This window comes from Sipha flava, unplaced genomic scaffold (genome assembly GCF_003268045.1).
Source record: "Sipha flava isolate LNK unplaced genomic scaffold, YSA_version1 356_pilon_pilon, whole genome shotgun sequence".
NCBI classification, from domain to species: Eukaryota; Metazoa; Arthropoda; class Insecta; order Hemiptera; family Aphididae; genus Sipha; species Sipha flava.
The window spans coordinates 302,938-322,389 of NW_020273051.1; the positions used below are offsets into that span (position 1 = coordinate 302,938).

The 19,452-nt window shown below is 35.7% G+C and overlaps 1 long non-coding RNA gene across 1 annotated transcript; it reads right to left on the minus strand.

Moving 5' to 3' along the window:
• Positions 1-7,110: 7,110 nt before the first annotated feature.
• Positions 7,111-9,060, minus strand: LOC112687538. Its single transcript, XR_003148992.1, has 3 exons — positions 8,826-9,060; positions 7,263-7,413; positions 7,111-7,191 (listed from the first exon to the last, which is right to left on the minus strand). It is a non-coding gene; the product is annotated as an uncharacterized LOC112687538 (long non-coding RNA).
• Between the last annotated feature and the right edge of the window lie 10,392 nt (positions 9,061-19,452).

Consider the following 19,452-nt stretch of genomic DNA (forward strand, 5'->3'; position numbering starts at 1 on the left):
CATACACACATTCATATGAAAAACTTAATTATAAAAATATGATATTAAATATAATGATAAAAAAAAAATGGTAGTAAAAAATTCTTAAATAGCTCATTTTTAAATTATATTCAAAATATAATAGTTAGTGCTTAGTACCCATCGGCTTTAATGAAATAAAACATTTTATAATAATTGCATTTATTTTAGTTACCTATAATAAAAATCTGATATTAAAAATCATTTGCGCCATTAAAAAATTGCCCCCCTAAGCACTAGCTTATAGTGTTTACTGGGAAATACGGCACTGACTGTAAAATACAACCCCATGTAAGGCGGAATCCTCCATAAAATAAAACTTGACGTTTTCAAAGGTAATTACAGATAAACTTAAAAATGCGTATTACCTGATCATATTGCTTCTTGTTGCTGCAAGGTATACGTTTATAATCCAGTTTCAGCCCAAATAAGTAGTCTTCTGAAACAGCCCCCTCCCAGTTCTCTAACCGCGGATCCACCACCACCGTCACCCAGAACAACATCGCGCCCCCTCACCACCTTTGGTGGCAGTAGATAGGTACATCGAACCTAACCGTGCTGAGGTCGGCTACAATTTCTGCAAAAATGTCGATAACTTACCCCCAATTACGCGGACGTTGGGCGACCACTTGGCTACCGACAGTAGACAAATGTGATGGACGTCGAAGACGTATTATAGATCGTTTCGATTTCGTTTCAGAGAGCAACGCATCAACACGACACCGTAGAAAACGGCGTGCCGCTCCGGGCCCAATCGATTAGGCTCCAGTGGGCAATTATTCATTATTATTATTCACTATTATTATTATTACTATTATTGTTATTAATATTACGGTCCGTTGTTGTCAGCTGGTCGACGACGCGAGCCCGTCTCGTATATGATGTATTACGCTCTGCGTGTCGTCCGCGCGAACGTGACACGCAACACGTGCGTACACACGTCTGTACGTGTATATCGAACAGGGTTTTTTTTTTTTTTTTTGAGCAGGGAAATTTCCTCTAGACAAAATATCGTAGTTCCACCAATTGAAAACAAAAATTATAACTGTAGTAAACGATTTTAATTTTTATTGTATAACTCTTTTTTTAAAAAAAAAAAAAAAAAATTCAATGAAATAAAATAATTCTAAACAACAATCATAAATCAATTTATATTAAAATTGAATGGTTACGACGAAAAAAATTATTATTTGACACATAAATACTCGTATTACATGACATGAACGGTTCGGAACTACAAATTCAAATAACAATGATAACAAAAACTTCTACAGTTCACATTTTATAGGACTTAAAATTGTTAACTGTATTTTTGGGTGGGGGAAGGGCTGAGCATCTTTCAACCCTACTCCGCCCATCAAAACGAACGTGCAGGTGCACGAAAACTCGACCGTATGTTCCGAATTTTTAATTCGATATCCAAACGTCGATACGTAATCGCCCCGACGGATCTTGAGCCCTTTCCCCCGGAGGTATGGGAGGGTTCTGACACACGACTGTTATCGTGTCCCGTCACCATCGTAACCGCACAAAACATATACTGTACGAGTGTAAAGTTTGTTTTATGAAAAGTATTTGGATTATAATACCCCTACCAAAATAAATTGTACATTGATATTTTAAAATTTTCACCATCACGTGGTAAAATATTTAAAAAAAAAAACGGATGTTTTCCGTTATACGTATACCACTATTTAAATTTGAATTTCGTAGATTAATCAATCATCGAAGTAGCGAAGATTGTAAACTTACATAATTTTTACTTATCAGGCACTAGGTTGGGTTTGTAAATTACACGAATTTCAAATACTCAATAGAAATTCAACCATTTTATAGGGAAAATTATATTTCTGTAAGATGCCCCCATGTCCATAAAGTCAACTGACCTTTCGGTTTTTCCTACCACCCGATTCGGGTCGTACCGCCCGTTAGAATAATACCTGGCATGCACGTACACCCGTGTTTGTGGACGGAAATGTTGTGTTATCTCGGTTTCTCACGGGCTCCTTATGACGTACATCGTCCCGGCCCCGGAGCGACCACGAACCCGGTCGAGGCGGTGCTACGGTCTGGAGCTGGTTCGACACGTGTAATTTGAACTTCCAGACGAGACAACGAGAAAGAAAACATTTGTGCACACACGCGCAATGCGTTTACCCGCGTTTACCATAAAATCCAAGTACGGAAAAACGTTCCGTCGATAAACAATTTTCACGTGCTCTCCTCGTCCGTCCGTTGCACGTATTTGCCGTGGAACGGAATGGGGGTGGGGGAGCGGAATACTCATTTTATCTTTTTGTTTTCACCTGCGGGCGCGAACCGCTCCGACCGCGGTGGCCGTTACAAATCACTAAACGTGTCATGATGTACGTTACCTATTACGGTAAAGCATTTATCGCGCAATCCAATGGTACGTACACTAATCACACTCCGTTGTACGCGATTATTTTTTCTATCGTTAAAACCCAACCCCGGTTTTTTGAAAAACGTGTAAACGTTGTCGTTTTTTTATCCTTATTCCGTAACGCACGGACGAAGAGATCGCGAAAACTATTTGTACGAGTCGTGTTACTAAAAAGCGAATACACGCTTCGGTTGCGGATCCATTGTAATGTTTTACTCATCAACGTATAGGTAGAGGGAGAAACTAAGACTAAAATACATTTTACAGGGACGTATTTAGGGGGGGGGGGTAATATTGGTGTTAGAATTACAAACTTACAGTATAATTTGAATAAACGTTGTATACAACTTGTCGATTTTACATACACTGTCTTAATATAATCATTTTCATTTGTATAATAATTTATATAAATACAAGGTATTTATTTATGTAATATAGGAGGGGAAGGCAGAGCCTCCCACTCACCATAAGTCTATTAAATTTTAAAACACCCCCGTTAAATGAATCCTGGATACGCCACTGACATTTTATAACGGCATATATTATACTGTCGATTATTTCGTTAATTTGTGTTAGATCTACGCGCAATTCGGAATCAATTCGAGTGTATATGTAAACGTATTAAATGGATGTATATTACGTGTACAAATGACCGCCCGAACGATATAATTAATGGCAAAACGAGTCGATTAAACATATTCGTATACGTTTTAATAAAACGGTTTCCGAATACGATTCGTAATGATACACAGTCGTGTAATTGGTACATGTTATGTTGATATATGCGTGTAATGTTACTGCTCGATAACGAGTTATTAACAAGATCGAAATCGTTCCCCGAATTACGCGCTCGGGTATTCATGGCGCGACTCACATCTCTACGTGCATATATTATACTATTATATATGCGCATGGTACAACCATGGAAACGTTATGTAGTTAATGAACACCTAAGCCTAAGGCTGTGTACGCATCCGATTTGAAAACTCATCATGAACTCGTAGTAATAACGGACGAAAAGTTACGCAAGTGTTTTTTTACACACGTTTCGGTTGATAAATCGTTTAGTATGTACCCATAAATATTATCGATCTACGTCGGAGTTGCAGTCGGAATACCGCGTGTTCAGAGTTAATCGCGAGTAAAAAAAAAAAAAAGAAAGCCAAAATGTACCTATAATGAACTATGGGTATATCCAAGCGCGATTGCCATCAGCTTTGTCCTACACACACATATTGTTGGAAAAAATATCCTCCACCCATAATGTGAACTCGTCGATTAAATCTTTTTCGCACAACAATATTCTATTATAATTATAGCTTAATATCACGTGAACTGGGTACAATAAAATCATAATATTTTCCATAGCGTATTGTGTATCTGAATATTTATTGTTCCGATTACATTGCAATGTGTATGGGGTGTCTATATATATATATATTATATACTGATAGTTTCTGAACTCGAACCATTTGATAAAAATCATAGCGAAAATCGAGTTGGTAAAATGCGCGTACGCGCTAAAAATGTACAAACTCGTATGTATACACAACGACGGGCCGATTTGTACTGTAATTTACGGGCCAAACGACTATCTCAAACTTCTTAATATGCATAATATACATTTGAGTTGTTCGTATTTCGTGTACGCACACGGTTACAACGATGACGGGTGAAAATTAAACCATTAATGTACATTTTGAACATTTCTATTTAATTGGCCGGACGAAACGAGATCTTCACGTCCGATCGAACAACACGTCCGTCAGGCATATAAGTGTCGATGAGTATCGCGTGGCAGTAAAATAATATTGACTTGGTCATTTCAACCGTACGCACGTCGTCGACACAACGTACACGACAGCACATCGTAACCCGTCGTCGGGGTGATATCTTCGCGTCTTCCAAATCGATAATCCCGCTACAATACGAATGATTCGAAATGTATAGTTGTTAAAAACAGTTTTTTTTTTTTATAGACATTTTTTTTAACGTTTCGAATTCTTAACATTTTCTAGAAACACGATACACACGCTGAAGCACATATATGCATGGGAACCAATTTTTCCCCTCGTCATAACCGGACATTACTGTTCAGGCACACCATAACACGATTCATTGATTTGAGATACTGATCGAATCGTTAACTCAGTTATATTTGTCAACACTTCTAATAGCTTAGTAATAAATATGTATTATGCTAGATGAATCATTCGGACTTGTTCGGGAAAATTTACTTTTTTTTAATTGGAGTAATTACTGTTTCGGAGTAAAAAAAAAAAAAAAAAATGTTAGGTTGAAAACGTAAAAACGCGCACGAACGTCGTATATTATAAGGATAATAATTTTCATTTATTTATGCTTCAGGTATTAATTCATGTGTATCTCGATTAATAATTATTAAAATCAATGTATTAAACAAAATAATATATTTCATAGGTTAACGAATTTTGGAAAAATGTATACATATTTATATATACGTATATATATTTATATTCCAGTCCAGAATTCAAAACGGTCGACGAGAATGACATTTTAGAAAATTCCTTTTTCAATGTGTTTACCCATAGTAATAACCCATATAACATTTTCTAATGTTTAAATTTGAATAAACGTTGAGATTAAATTGAATTTTAAAGGTTCTAAAAATAAGATTTAATAAAACTAGAAGGAGTATTTGTTTTTAAACATTTAAAATAGAATATTTTTCAATGCTATGTAAACATTTAATTTAGTGTAAATTATAAATATTGAAAAGTTAATTTTTATTAAATGCTCAATAAACGTACAATGACGTTTTTCCCCAAACAGACGGACGATGGTTATAATATATTAGATAGTGATAACATACTAATATGTCAATAGAAATGGATTTGTTAATTGAAAAAAGTTCAAGAAGTACAGAAAATTCAAATATAAATAATGATGATATTATAGATTACACTAACCTAAATTGTCTTTTACTGATTCAAAATCTAAGTACTTTAATGATATCGAGGAACAATTGTTATTGAATAAAGAATATTACAAATTGTTGGTAAGTTTTTTTTTATTTTATGATTTTCATAGTAATTTTTATAATATATTTTTAAATATATTGTTTTAGACAAAAAAAAAACTAATTGGGCTTGGTGGGAAAACAGTACAAATATACATTAGAAAAGTGATGCAGTTGTCGTTCTCTGATGAACTTTTAAATTATATTCGTTCAATGGTCGAGGAAACAAAAAAAATGTTTTTCTAACTTTATGATGTCAAAACTAATATTTGGTAATTGCAATAATTCTTAACTAATATAATTATTTCTATTTAGAGGTTTAGAATCCTGTTTACAATGTAATCCGCAGGACAATGCAGTACTCGTGTTAATATATATTTTACTACCTTTAACACGTTTTTAGATGCAATACTAGAGTTCTATTTTTGGGGGTTATTTTTTTTCTTTTGTTTTTCGTATCACCGGCAGCCTTTTGTGTGGAGGTTAGATAAGTATTTTGGCGGAGGGTTAGATAAATATTTAGATAAGCCCCCTAGCCATCACTTAATTATGTCTATATATAAACACTTTTAATAAAATTATTGCAAAAACCTTATTCAAAATGAATTAACATTTATTTTGTTCATATATTATTATAAAAATATTAAATAATATTGTGGTAATTTTTTTTCCCTTTTATTCCTAGGTTCTGTAAAAATGTTAAACAAATTCAACCATGATAATCCTACTGACGATGCTGAAAAGTATATTAAAAATACTCTCATTCAGACTCCATTCAACATTAAAAAAAAAAAATGTCCAAATCTCCAACTACAGAAAATGATTAATTAAATATTAACACATATTTTTAAATATGTATACTATATAAACCAATCTAGGGTTATTTCCAATTGTATGTAACTAAAGTTGCAGGTAATTTGTTAGTTATATTATGCAATTCATTCCATTTTTGTCATAACATTTATTAGCTATGTGTTTCAGGTAGTAAAAGGGATTTTGGGAAAGAATGTTATAGAATTTAAAGTAAAAAAAAAAAAAAAAAAAAAAAATGTCTAAAAGGAAGGAATTATTTCCCAATAAATAAGCATAAATGTATACACCATCCTGGTAAATGTACCTGAATGTATAAATATTTGTTTTAGATCATATTAAGGTTTGATTTATTTTGATGAAGATTTATGCAATAATTATTTAATATATTTTATTGTTTATTTAAAGATTTAGTAAGCATTATATTTTTAATACTAAATCAACATTTAATGTTAAACATTCCTTGAATATATGATTCCATTTCATTTCACCTTTATACAAAATTCAGTAAAGATTAATACACATCTAATTCATCTAAAATCAACATTTAAATAATGATCAACATTAAGAAATGCATCTTTATGTAACTTTGATTAAATGTTGACATGCTATGTGAGAAGTACATTCCGTCAATATTTTAAATGAATCGGTATACTTTGGTTTTACCTCAGACAATGAGAATTATTTATACTATGTATAAATAAATTAGAAAATATATTGTGCGACAATAAGTCAATATGATAAATTGTCAAATTATAACAATACTTATATGTCTAAATTAACCAAATGTACAGTCAAAGGTATCGAAATTAATAAAACTCGAGTATTGTAGCAGTATAACTGAATTATTTAAATCAATATAAACGTTATAATAAAAAATATATATATATATATATATAAGTAAACCTATTGCTTTATTATCGTTTCGTTATTATAACCTGTACAACATGTGAATATCGTCCTGAAAATTATAATATATACATTAACAGTATAATAATATTTACATTGCGCATAAATATACATATTACCAACCCATTAAATACAACGTGCAGGGTGCACCGGGTATTTCAACTTTTTAGACGAATAGTGTATTTCTCTTTTATTTTCGATACAGCTTTGAGTCAACAGCACAATACTGGAATTGTTAAGTTAGGTACTTCCAAACGAGTTCTCTCCGAAGTATCTGCAATCGTGTATATAATATATGTATAAATTTAAATAAATAAATAAAAAAAAAGTAATTTGTACGATGACAGAAGATAAGAAATACCGACGAAGGACCGGATGGACGGGTGAAATATCTCTTAGGGCATTGCGGCAACTCGTTTATTGAATCACGTCTATCAAATTTTCGATCTGATTCTTTATTTTATTTTGATTTTTAATTTTTTTTTTTTTTATGATTTTAATTCGTATTAGTTCTACAGATCATATAGTAGTCATCCTAACGCACTATTTCATAATTTGTACTTAAAAAAAAATAAAAAATAATAATTAAAACAATAATATTATACAGTATGAAATGTAAATTTAACAATATTTGACGTCAAATAAATATCACATTAAAATAGTTTATAGCTACATTTTTCCACTCAGTAAACGTAAATTACAAATCCCCGCGGGAATACCAAAAAAATAAATGCGTACCACTATTTTGGTTTTAAAATGTTGCCGATGGGTAGGTAAACGATGATAGTTATTACCGACGGTGTGTGTATGTGAAAGAAATAAATCAAAATTATTATTATTTTATATGAATACATAATGTATAAGAGAGCCTATGGTTTAAAATAAAATAAATTACATTAAGGATACGTGTGGTGATAAATTTCGAAAAACATCATTTTCCCAATATCGGTAAAAGTTATTATACTATTGACGTAAATTATATGTTAAATATTTATATATTTTTTACATTTTATATCGAAATATTAATCATCAAACTAACAACACCTGCAATGCCCATAACCTTCATAATTATTATCCTATTATCTATAATTATTTTTTATTCGAGGTTGCGGTTCGAATGAGATCTAGTCTCGTTATTTTAATATAAAATGAATACTATTTTATTATGCAAAATGAACAAACAAAAATACTTCAGGCATGAACTTATTTTCTATTTTTTTTTTTCAATTTAAAACACTGTTTATCGTTGTACACGTTCGTTAAAGTCCCTAATATCTTGCCAAATATCGATGGGCTTTTAATATTTTTTTTTATTTTCCTTTACTAAAAACATTACAACAATGCAGTTAAATATTATTATTATACATTTTATTTTTTTTACAAGTTAAATTAAGTTGATAATGGATAAAATTATGGGTGTAGAACGGGAATTAAGGAGAAGTTTGGGCATTTAATATTTAAGAATCATACTTTGATCTTCAACTATATTCGTTCTAATTTACCACCGTTGTACACCAACTCCGAGCAAACTCGCGAAAAAACGGTAGTGAACACAACGAATAAACCCAAAGATCATCGTACAAAGACGAGTTTGCTCCAAAAAAAAAATAACACTTTCAATCACCAGTTTATGTACCAATAAAGTGATTTTAATAATATATACGTTAAAGTTATTGAACACACAACCTTTTACTCGCGTAGACGATAAGACTTAAGGTCTATTTGTTTTTAATTTCGTTCCGCTGAACTCCACACCCCAACTCTCTTCGCCGGCACAAAGATCTATTTATGCGTGTACTCACGCGAGTACGGACGATTTTAATCTTTTTACCTCGGCGCGGAAAATAATCGCTCGCGCCGAGCGCAATCATCACATGTTTACACGCATTGTTTATGAACCGATACGGACGAGCGTCCAACGCACGCGATACGCGCCCGACGGGAGAACTGCGCACTATCATTTTTAACGGACGACGAATTTGAATGCGTTACGTATGTGTGTGTGGGATAATCTCTGTTCGGTATTGCTTCGCGTGTCCTCGGGGTCCGTCAGAGTAATTGGTTTTTCGAGAAACCAACAATATCGTACACGTATACAATGTATATGTATATATATATATGTTATATTGTATCGCATGTTAACCGTAAGGGCAATATCGATCGCGAGCGGGAGCGACAAAAAAAAAAAAAAAAAAACAAGAAAAAAAAAATGTACAAAAAAAAAACGGGAAAAAAAGGCTTTGCGGGTTGTACTATTACATTATACTATTATTATAAGTAGTAGTAGTGTAGTATTATGGTAAACGTGTACGCGTGTTTTACCGCACACACTCGCGGCATCGACGTTTATCCCTTGCAGCCACTTAATAAATATACGTCCGAGTACGAACCGACGGCGTCTCGTCCCGCGACTATGTGTTTAACGTGTCAACCGCGAGGACCGGTTCCCGCGATATTTCATTGCCCACCCGAACCCGTAATAATCGATTTGTTACCTCGCTCCGAGGACTTCACGGCCGACCGATCCCGTCGGTATCGCCACCGCAACGATAACACGTGATTTCGGAAATTCGGTGCCTTCGAGCGGTGCGTTTAGCGCTCATACGTTCTTGGCAATCCGGTGTCGCACGCCATTTACCCCCGAAGAAACACGTTAAATAAAAAAAAAAAACAAATATAACGTGTGATGACGGCGAAATAGATTTAATTTTTTTTATACGGTATCGTGTTCGTTTCGGTGTGCCTGACTGCGAACGATAGCAATTTTTTTCCAACTCTCCGCGCTTACGTTCCAACAAAAGTGACGGTTAACATAAGCTCAAGTGTTGTAGTAGCGCGTTTACCGATATAAACAAGCCCTGAACCACAGTATGATCCTTCCTCGTAAAACGCATCCGAATGAACGCCCAACGAATACGATCACGTATACAGTTTGAAAACAGGAATTCGGCCCATCGTGACATTTTTGGCGTAAACAGTAAACAAAATAGTTGAAAGCGTTTGGACACGCTTACAGTGAAGCGTTACGGTTTACACCAGGGATGACCACAACGAGGTTCGCGAGCCGCATGTGGTTCTTAAATCAATATTGTGCAGCTCTTGAAAAAAAGCTTAAATTAAAATTAATGAATATAATTCCATTAGAATCGTTAGATATTGTTCTTATCGAAAACCTGACGGAAAAAATAAACATTCGAAAAAGCACTTTTTATAAATAATTTTTCTAATAATTTCCATAATAATTAAATATATACATAGGTATATGTAATAAAATAGCAAAATGTCTTAACATTGTGACTAGCTTCGAGTATAGCTTTATACATTTGCGGCTCCCAAAATTATGGTTAGTGGTCACCACTGGTTTATACGAACATAAATGAGCCAAAGGACTATAGAAATCAATAGTGTCTCATTTTAACACCTATTACTACCCTTTGGCCCGTTGATTTGTACACGGTCCGCAGTGGAAATGATTTCTTAATAAGCACACGGTGGGGCGTGTACAGCTCCACCGTTACGTCTTACCGCTCGCATACTTCAAACCGAGTTAGAAGAATGCCTGCTGGACGCAGTGACGATTTCCCGTCCGCGCCGTCGAAAACAATCCGAAACGTTTGAACTCGCCGATTTGGGCATGCCGAACAAATTACCTTTAACGATATGCCTACGAGAGACGAGAGTCGTTTTGGGTAACACAAGTTTAATGCAAACGATTTATGTCGTGTAACTACACGCAGAGTGTGTATAGTTTTACGATACAGGATTATTGGACGGCAATAAAAACATTGTTTTTATGCGTGATCGCGGTAAAAATCGAAATGTTACTTACTAGTTGTTTGAAATCCTTACCGCGCTCGTATTATTGCTGTATCAATTGGCCGCGGAGAGATGGGGAGAAAGATATTCGGATGGAAAACGATAATTTCTCGACGAATTTCATTTCTTATACTAGACGCTTGCAGTAAAATCGAGAAAATTAAAACAATCGCTTGGCATAAAATATAAATAAAATCAAGTTGGACTAATGTTTTTTTTGATATTCTTCGATTATAAAAGTGACCGAGTACGAGTGTACGTATCGAGTCCGTTCAACTCATGAATTACCCGATCGCAGTTTATACGTAATCAGTGGTGTTTTATCGTTTACTAACGAGTATATAGATGGCGATAATGATAAGATGTAGTCTTATCGCGTTCGGCACGACGTGAGATAGAGTTACGCGGATTTTCGCGTGTAAATCGAACAACAAGGTGTCACAACATCCATTTTACAATATCTTAATAATAATTGCGTCGGAGACGCGAAACGTGTTGTGAAGACTTTCTATGTTAAACGCGGTTGGCGAGGTTTTACTACTGTGTGCATGTAAAATAAAAGGTTGTGCAAACGCGTACACACAAAGAAAAAATCTTATCCAAAATGTAAATCGAAAAAACGAACGGATTAATGACGGTTAGCGTACGTTCGTTACATATAAGGATGTTTCAAAACGATTTGAGAAATACAACAACTTTTGATCAAATAAATATTTTTATTTATCTATTTGTTTTTTTTTTTTATATTTTTTTAAATATTCAATAACTGATATTTGTATACGTTTTAATTTTTTTAACTTAAAATACAAAAAAAAAAAAATAATAATGTTTTACCATTTGAGAAAAAAAAACAATAAAAACAGCCATTCCTTCAGCCCGAATGTTTGTAAACATTTTTTACCTACCAATAATAGAGGTTTAATGTTAGTTAAATGCGATTTTTTTTTTTTTAAAATATGTGAAAGTTTAATCATTTTCGTGCATTCATTAAATAACTAGCCGATTGGTAATTTAAAATACTGATAAAATCTCGAGTGAATCTTCGAAATAAAAACTCAAATGTTCGAAATAATCGTATTAAATAAATTACTCAACTCTAATAAGATATGTGAGCGCCAACATTTTTCGAAAAAACAGGTTTATTTTATTGTTTTGATTTTTGTATAGAACACAGTTTTGAATTTTAAACTTGGAAACCGAAAATAAAAGTATTTCTAAAATCATTACTGTTGTAGCCCTGTAATATTAAAAAAAAAAAACACACAACGATAGTTATTGCATTTTCAAGTCGTGCTGAAACACATAACGCATATCGAACATTGAACGATCACGATTGAAAACGGTCGTATAAATATATTTTGTCGTGATCCGAGGGACGCAAAGGACGGCAATGCGTTTGGTAATTTATCACCTACACGCATTGGATCGCGTTTAGATCTCAGAGACGATATTCGACCCCGGGGACACGAATACTCTGAGAAATTGAAATTAAGCTCGTCGGCCTTAACACCGAGGACCGAGCACTCAACACCGGTGTGTAATACTCGTACGACGACGATGATGTGTTGTAGACGTGAAAAACGTATTCCGTGTACAGTGATGTTCAGGTCGTGTACGATAAATCACACGAAAAAGCGTCTTGACCGATCGGCACCGCTGCACACCGCAATCGGGACCGGCCGGAGGAAAACACAATCGTTAATGCGGTAACCGTGTTCGTGAGGGGCGACGGAAAGGAATAAAATATAATAATATTAAACGAAACCGTCGTCAAATCGATTATCATACAAATGGTGGCAATACGATTTAACGCCGAGAAATCACCGGAATCTCGGATCCATCCGACCGCCCTCGGTGCACCTATAGGTGTCTGGCACATGTACAGTATACCGATATACTTGTTATCGAATACGGTCGCGCGCGACGAAGCCGACGCGTATTCGATTTTTCATAAATCCGAACCTTGAACGTGACCTAGAAAACCTGTTGTTTTTTTTTTTGTTTTCGTCCAAAACGCGTTGTACGGCCCGTGGGGGTATACGGTTCGGTAAGAGATAGAGGTGCGGAGGGGCGGCGCGTACCATGGCATTTTCACGGCTTTAAAAGATTTTTTTTTCCCGATACTTTCTCGTGATCCGTCGACGGAATAATATTCGAGCATCACGTAAACACATTTATCGGATTCCCAATAAGGGTGTTAACCGTACGACCATAGGCGTTCGGTTGTACTATTATTACGCACACTCGCATCGTTTACACTAATAACAGACACCCGTGACCGTTTATTATTGTTGTTATTATTGTTTTTCCTGTTCTCTCCTCCGAACGAAAGAAATCGAAACGGTTCGATCCCCACGGGCAAACGTTCGCGAAAGAGCGTACCACCGCAGTAGAGTAACCGCGAAAACGCATCGCGAGCCGCGGCGCGTACAGAGTGAGCGGTTTAAAAAAAATCCGTCTTGTATGAGCCAAAAGGTCCGCTATTACGATTTGAGATATGCGACGTCGTTAATCCCGAACGGGCCCGGTCGGACACAATATATCGTTGTACGATGATACAACGCAACCACGGAGGATCCGTAATAATAATAATAACGCACGAACCGCTGTTGACGCGCGGCGCATTAGCATAATTATAATTTATTTTTCGATACATTGAAATAAAAACGTTTGATGGCCGTCGCATTTGACGTGGACAGCTTCATGACGTCGTTTTAGAAACCCCATCGGTTATTATTTTTTTTTTTTTTCACTTTTCCGTCTCGTCGGTTTGACGAACACTGACTAAACGCGCGCGCTCCGGACAGGTCCATTACCGACGACGAGATCGTATTCATGGCAATACGTTTTATTTGATTACTTCAAACGACGACGGGGAACATCAACGGTTGTAAACATTCCGCGTCGCAGTGACACTCGTCCCGGACGACACGAATCTAATCATCTCCGTACTACGTGTGTGCTACGAGCCGCAGGATAATTATTATTCCACCAAATCGTTATGCAACGACGTTTACAGGATAACTCCCCCCCTCCGTTTGGAAACGTATCCACGGACGATTTCGTTGCCGGCAGTGTAAACGTATTTTTTTCATAAACGCGAAGACCGGACCCGTACACTCCGACGCAAACGGGTATTATGGTAAAAGTAATTACTGTTTTACGTTAACGGAAATTTAAACGCCATAAAAACGAGTGTAGTGCGGTACTTAATGCCTACAATATAATCGAATGAGTAAATTAACGTATCGATTATATATGTTTTCTTTCAAATTGCTTTACCCGATCCAATAGGTTATGTAAAAGTGTATTATACACCATTAGATAGGTGCGGTAATAAAATAATGCAATTAGGGTACCCGAAAGCATTTCGATACAGTCGAACCCCAACCTTAATCCTCGTGTTATTAGAGGTAATTGTTTACTGTTATTGCCTTTTTTTAAGTGTTTAATCTACCTGTTGCGTTTGTGGAACATTACGCTGTGTTTTACCGCTTCTTGATTGATTTTAGATTTTTCGTTAAGGTTTCGTTAAAATCGATCCGATATAATTTAAAAAGTTGTATAATGCCGTTGGCGGGCAATTTAAACATTTTTGTAATTGTGATTGATTCATACATCACATTGTTTTTTTTTTCCAAAAACCGATTTCTAGTTTTTTTTTTTTATTCCTTAAAATTTCTCCTGCTAATGCATATAAGTCAAGTATTCGATTAATTTGATGTCAGTCCTTAAAATTAGTGAATTGCGATATTTTAAGCGAACCGTGCACGTAAATGATGTTCAATGTTATATAAATATAGATCTTATAATTTTATTCGCGTTTCGTCACATGTTGTTACTTACTTGTAGGTAGGTGTATAGATAATAACTAATAATTATGCATAATATTATTCAATGATGCAAACTACATATTTTCGAAGTGAGGAAATCATGAAACGCATGCATCGCAGATTAAAAATTGTTGTTTTCCTTTTATAGGTCATAAGTTTACATATTTATTACGCGTATATATGCACCATGCAGGTAATTTAATACGCATTCGTATATATTTTAATTAATTACCTTGTTTCGATTGGCACGCAAGGATGAGAATTTGAATAATCACAATTTTTTAAGGATTGCTGATTTCAGTAAATAATGTTCGCTCAAACCCAATTATATTCTACATATGAAAACAAATATTTACGTCTAGTGATTATTAAAAAAAAAAATATTATTTCGAAATCCAAACAAGGAGCGTATATGCATAATATTACGTGAAAACATATAGTATATTATAATGCTATCTACTAGAAAGATTCTTGAATTATCTGTCGATGGAATTCAGAGGCTAAAATATATACTTTTTCGTGCTGCATACTTAAGAATTTTGTCATACTCCCTTTTCAAATGTTAACAGTAATGAGTAACACATTTAAAATAGTTGGTATTTTAGATTTTACTGAAGATACATCTTGGAATTTTAATAATATGTAAAATAATTTAATAAAAAAATGTAAAATTAAAAACAAATACCATAGTATAGAGAGTAGAACCACACTTTTTAATTTCGTATAACACTTGACATTTCGTATTACACAAAGTGTGTCGTACTGCACACAATTTTATTCCCTAATGGAATTAATGTTATTGCTTAAATTTATCTATTATACGTGTGTTCGTTTTAAATGTACTGAAATTATAAATGCCGTTAGATGATAGTAAATAATGATAATAATAATATGTTGAACGCGGCTGTAGTTTCATTTACCAATATTTTGTCTTTGTCTGCGAAACTGTTGATGGTCCACTCGCGAAAACCACGATTTTTCACACCCTAAAGCATGAACAATGCAGACGTTTTATTTTACTCACCATAAACTCTTTTCGTTCTCTCACGTTAAAAATGCACTATTATTATCGTAATACATTCGTCATTGATGCGAATCAACGTATTATGTCTAATCGGTAAATAAATTATAGGTTTTCGCGTATAAACGAAGAATGGGGTGAAGGGTAGTAATTAGTACAAATATCCGATTCAATGTGACTCACGTTCTTGTACGCAAGTGTATTACAAATTGCACTACAATTAGGATGTCAATGATACACCGATAAGTTAAAAAATTCGATATTTTTGTCGGATGTATCGATAAATTTCTTCCATAAATATTCACTATTAATACAATCGTTTGATACTTATTTCGTGGTCTTATATAATTAAACAATACTTATTTTTTTTCCATTTGCACCAATAATAGTTAAAAGTTATAAATAAATTAAACGTATTATTTGAGCAACTTGACTTAGCGTTCTTTAACGTTGCCTCCCTCTGGCACGTGCTAAACTGATTCTCAGTCAAAGCCACGTTTGTTTTATTTCTTACACCGACCTTTGCGTATTGCGGTGTAGTTTCCATTTTGTGGACATTGGATCGTACTCCTGTATAGTCATCGTATACAGCAAAACGGTTTACGGCTTATTTTTCGGTTTTTTTTTTAGATTTTTTTTTTTAACGATAATAATACTATAATATTTATCGTGATCGACGATAGTGGTTTTTTATATCGATATACCCATATGCATATATTTATTTATGTAACATTGGTCGACGTTGACCTAACCTAACTGCAATTGCGATGATACACTCGTAATCGTTATAAAATTATCATCATTATCGCGATATTGCGCCACGCGCTAGACAATAATACGTATGATCGATCTGTACGAACGCACGGTCAGGACCTCCGGATTCAAGGACCGCGTAAGGAGACGACGTACAAACATACGATATGTGCGCAGTATTATAATGTTACATATGAAACATCCGACAACAGTGACGATATCGAGTTTTGTCCCCGGTGCATAACGATAGCGAACCGATAAGACGCACGTGAACAAAATGAAATCCAACTGTACGTGCACGCGGAAGATGTACATGTGAAACCATTCCAATCCAATTCGACTGCTGTCCCTACGAACCGTCAGTTTCCAAACGGTTTCCGTTTTACAGATAAGTCAACTCAAATATATTGTACTCCGACAAAGATGGATCACAATAAATACGGTTTTTAAAAATCTGTTATCGTACCGGGAATCGAATTTCCAAATTTTCATAGCGCTTTAGCCTTCCTGCAACCGCAATACCAAGGTCATGGCAGTTGAAACCGTTTTCAAAAATGTATCAAAAAAATTAACGATGAAATTTTTCCGACCAATTGTAAGGTACGTGAAAATACGAAAACTGACCGGTATACTGGATCAGCGGAATCGACGTGCGTCCGCGAGTCGGTTTTCGAAGGAAAAAACACTGAAAATAGCATTAGTGAAGTGTGCATTACGAAAGACAAAGTGCGCATCAAATATTTGCTTCTATTTAAAGGCCATTGAAAAACACAACATGGAAGTCGCTGAGCGTTTCGCTGGTTCGGATGTTCATTAAACAGATGCACGGAACGTTTGAGGGATCAACAAAAAGATAAAACGAATTACGCATTGGGATCGCGAAAACTGTCACTTGCATGTTACTGCGCGAACGTCGTGAAATCGGTGTCAAAACGTGACGAAGAAAAACAATTTTCCGAACGATAGGCCATACGCTGTGCGGTACAAAATATTGAAAACTTCATATCGCGGATGCTGGCGCATCACGATCGAAGAACATCCGAAACGTTGGCTTACGCAGGGGTGGGGTTTTAGAGTTTTATTCCTTCTTACCCCCTGAAATTCAGGTCTATGTCTACAACCGGGGCTTACAACATATATAAATTTTTTTTTTTAATCCTTGGTTTACAGTTTTACACTATACTCTGCTCATCACCGCGCCATACTCATATCACAAGACAAATCATTATTCAAATATTAGATTGGACATAGTGTTCATATTGATGACGAATAAACGAGTTAGTTTTACCAAACATCCATACAGATGTGAGTGTACTACCCGAAGAGGTGCTAAATGACTTGGTTAAGAATTCAAATGAAATGTAAGAGTTAATCTATAATTAATTATAAATGAAATATAAAAAGTATACCTAAACAAAATACAGAATTATTAATTTTAAAACCGTATGAACATTGTTTAACGTATATTTTGATTTTATTTACGGTACATAACACGATATTACCGCAAGAGTTAACACAAAAATTGGAATTTGAAAGAATCATTTTGTGCTATAAAACGTCTGTCGGATATTGGCTAGTTCAATTACGGGGCAAGGGGTGTGGTAGGGGCGGGCGAATCACCCACGGGTGCCCGATCGCAGTGTAGTGAAAACCCTGACCGAACTAAAATCCTGGCGTACGCTACTGCTCCCGTAGTTCCGGTTACACCGCGGGATTTCGCTGGACGACCGTCGGTAGCTCCCGCGGTGCGGGTACGGATACGCGGTACGATAACGATAGGGTTCGTACGCTTTTACCGAATAATCGCACGGAACCCGGTGTTTCGCACGACGCCGATAAAGACGGCCGCGTCTCGGTCCGGTGAACGCGATCGTTTTCGCGGGTGCCATACCGTCCGGCGATTGCCGACCGCAGCGGGACAAGAGTCGGCGGCTGGACACGAGTGCGTGGAAAACAATAGGCGACGAGATCGTGCTCGCGCTAACCTGACCGGAGACGGGTATTGTTGTGTCGATGGTCGTGAAACGTGTAATAATCCCGGACGTACACCGACTTCATATTATTGTTAATACACGAAAAAAAAAACGCACTCGCGCAACAATGACCCGTGTTCCGCCGGTGCAGAGGTGTCGGAAATTTATTTATTTTTTTCCACGGCATTCATCCGTCGTCGGACGACTCGTCCGGGGCTCGTTCCGTCAGACGTCCGACGAGCTAACGAGGCCGTTCTTGACCGGTACAATAGCGGTTGTATATTATTATTATTATTATTACTATTATTATTATTATCATTATTATGTATACTTGATAAATAGTTCACATCATTCCGGTGGCTATGATTTGTTATTATCGTGTCTCGACGGCATTGTGTACGGGTCGGGGATTCGTGTGTATACGAACGCGCATAATACCGCGGAGAACCTACTGTTTCGTACGATACACGAAAAGGTACAGCCACTTTCCTGCGCGCGCGCACCGAACGGACGACGGACGTGTACACCGTCAGCGTAATTTTAACATGATATTCTGTTCAAAGGAACGACGCAGCGCAATTATCATCTTCATTATTACACGGACTGCGGTTAACGGTGACGCGACGTTTCTCCAAGGGTCGTGTGCACAGGACCAACACCGTTCGTCCTTGGTCTCGATGTTACACACGCTACGTACTATGTTTGTGGCGCGCGTGTGTTAATTTTTACGTTTTGTTTTGCTACACGTGTGTGACCTGCGCGTACCGATTGATATCTCCCGTACGGACCGAACCACGTGTTCGATGGCACGGACTAACATGTACGCCCGTCTACGTATCCCAAATCCTTTTATTTACACCGTTTTAAAAAATAAAAATCGACGTATTTAATTACACGATCCTCGGCTGTGGTAATTA